This window comes from Arachis duranensis, chromosome 5 (assembly GCF_000817695.3).
Source record: "Arachis duranensis cultivar V14167 chromosome 5, aradu.V14167.gnm2.J7QH, whole genome shotgun sequence".
NCBI classification, from domain to species: Eukaryota; Viridiplantae; Streptophyta; class Magnoliopsida; order Fabales; family Fabaceae; genus Arachis; species Arachis duranensis.
Genome location: NC_029776.3, coordinates 44,686,634 through 44,689,824, shown reverse-complemented (window position 1 = coordinate 44,689,824; position 3,191 = coordinate 44,686,634).

Sequence of the window (3,191 nt, the reverse complement as noted above, 5' to 3'; positions counted from 1 at the left end):
CACCAAATCAAAAGCCCATCCAAATCCCAAAATCCAAGAATAGAAAGTGTATATATAGAAGCTAGTTTGATGTAATTAGGATCCTTTGAACCTTTTTACCTTCTTTTGAATTTTTACCTTTTGACTTACTTTTGGCTAGTCTCTGCACTTTTCTTTGAGCTTTCTTGAGAGACTTGTCCGAGCACCAAGAGGATCAAGGGAGAATTGACTGATCTCCTTCCTCATTCTTACTTGGGCAATTCTACTCTTCTGTTTCTGAGTTTTGGGTGTGTGAAATTGAGGAAATTCTGTCTCAATTCCCATCCAAACTCTTTTCAATTTGTTTTCTGCATAATTCAATTTTATTTCTGTTCTTCTATTGCTTCTTCTTTAATTTTCTGTCAATTGCTTAGATAATTCAGATCTGGGAAGGAAATTGGGTTTTAGGCTCTGCTACTTAAGCCCTTGGGTCCTGAGATCACAACTCATTTTGGGTTCCTCTGTGAACCTTTACTGCATCTTATTTTCTTTCTGTTTGAATGATATTTGCTTCTAATTTAATTTCTGCTCAATCAATTGCTGCAATTTACTTCTTCTTTGTTTAGATCTTGCAATCCCATTCCTCAATTCCCTTTTATATTCAAGCCATTTATCTTTCTTGCCATTTAAGTTACTGCAATTTAAGTTTCTTGCACTTTAAGTTTCAGTCATTTACTTTCTTGCTCTTTAAGATTCTGCAAATTTACAATTCTGTTCTTCAATTTACTGCACTTCTCCCTTCCCCCTTTACATTTACTGTCATTTACTTTCTGTTAAACACAAATCACTCAACCAAAACTTGATTCGCTTGACTAAATCAACCACTAAACTAAAATTGCTCAATCCTTCAATCCCTGTGGGATCGACCTCACTCCCGTGAGTTTTATTACTTGATGCGACCCGGTGCACTTGCCGGTGAGTTTTGTGTCGAATCGTTTTTCGCACATCAAGTTTTTGGCGCCGTTGCCGGGGATTGAATAGATTGACAATGATTAAGTGAGGTGGTAGTTTAGATCAAGCACTTTCTCTTTATTTTTTACTAACCCACTAACTGTTTGATTTTTTGCTTAAGCTAACTAAAACTTCATTCTAGCAATAGAGTGAAGTATCACTGGTTGTGTGTTTCTCCTATCCTGTTTGTATGTCAGGTACAGGGAGAGTTATTCCTATTCTATCTGAATCTGATCAGAGGACTCTCAGAAGAATAAGAAGAGCTGAAAGAGGGAAAGGCATTGTTGGAGAAGAAGAATCTGAGGAAGAAGAATATCACGAAATGGAAGGGAATCACTCAAATCTGAATGCAACAGAGGGAGTAGCCAACAACAACAACAATAACCCCCCTCAAAGAAGAGTCCTAGCTTCATACACTTTTGCAAATCCAGGACATTGTGGGAGTAGCATCCTCACTCCCAATGTCAATGCAAACAACTTCGAGCTGAAACCACAACTCATTACCCTTGTCCAGAACAATTGTTCCTATGGAGGAAGTCCATTGGAAGATCCAAATCAGCACCTATCTACCTTCTTGAGGATTTGCGACACTGTTAAATCCAATGGTGTGAATCCTGAAACTTACAAGCTCCTGCTGTTCCCATTTTCATTAAGGGACAAGGCTGCACAATGGCTTGAAACTTTTCCCCAAGGAAGTATCACTAGTTGGGATGATTTGGTGACTAAATTTCTAGCCAAATTCTACCCACCCTAAAGGATCATCAGGCTGAAAACTGAGGTGCAGACTTTCACACAATTAGACGCCGAATCCTTGTATGAAGCATGGGAGAGGTACAAAGCCTTAATCAGAAAGTGTCCTCCGGAGATGTTCAATGAATGGGATGTGCTGCAGAATTTCTATGAAGGCCTGACATTGAAATCTCAAGAGGCATTAGATCACTCTGCTGGAGGTTCATTACAACTGATGAAAACTGCTGAAGAAGTCCAGAATCTTGTGGACATGGTAGCCAATAACCAATACTTCTTTGCTCATCAAAGAACCTGCCAACCATCACAGAGAAAGGGAGTACTAGAACTGGAAGGAGTGGACCCATTTTGGCTCAAAACAAGATGATGCAACAACAAATTCAACAACAGTTTGAACAAATGGCCAAAAGAATTGACAGCCTTCAAGTAGCAGCTGTGAACACAAGCCAACCATCAACTGTATGGGTGCAGAATGAAGAAAGCCAAGAAGAGCAACAACAGGAGCAAGTGCAGTACATGCATAACCAAAACTCTGGACAGAATAAAGTTTATGGTGATACCTACAATCCTTCCTGAAAGAATCATCCCAACCTTAGATGGGGAGATAACTATAACCAAAACCAACAACCATGGCAAAGAAACACAGGACAGAACAATTGGAAAAACACAAACTATAACCCCCAGCCAAACACTAACCAAAACTCATACAGAAAACCACAAAATAACTACCCAAATTCTAACCAATACCCACCCAATAACCACCCAACTAACCAAAACACTTATCTTCACCCATCAACAACCCAAAACCAACCCATCACACAAGACTCACAGAGAATTACCAATCTAGAGCTACTCATGGAGAAACTAATGAAGATCCAAGAATTGACAACCAAGAATCAAGAAGCCTCCATAAAGAACCTAGAGAGGCAGATTGGACAAATCTCTAAGAAGATCTCTGTTGAAAAACCATCAAGTTCACTACCTAGTGACACCATTCCCAACCCAAAGGAAGAATGCAAGGTTGTACAATTGAGAAGTGGAAAAGTGTTAGTTGATGGCAACCAAGGAGCAACAAAGAAGCTTATGGAGAATGACACTGAGCCAACAAAGAATGATGAAACCATCAACAGAGACAAGATAAGCAAGAATGCTCCAGAAAAGCTCACAGAGGAAGACAACAAGCCACAGAATTTGAAGAAAGGAAAGAAGATCTTGGAGGAACCAACTCCAAAACAGCATCAAGTGGAGAAGAGCTCAACACCACCACTACCTTATCCACAGAGATTTCACAAGCAAACAAAGGATCAGCACTTCCACAAATTTCTTGAGACTTTCAAGAAGCTAGAGATCAACATACCTTTGGCAGAGGCTTTGGAGCAAATGCCTTTATATGCCAAGTTCTTAAAGGAGCTCATCAACAAGAAAAGAGATTGGAATGAGAAGGAAACAGTGATGCTTAGTGAGGAATGTAGTGC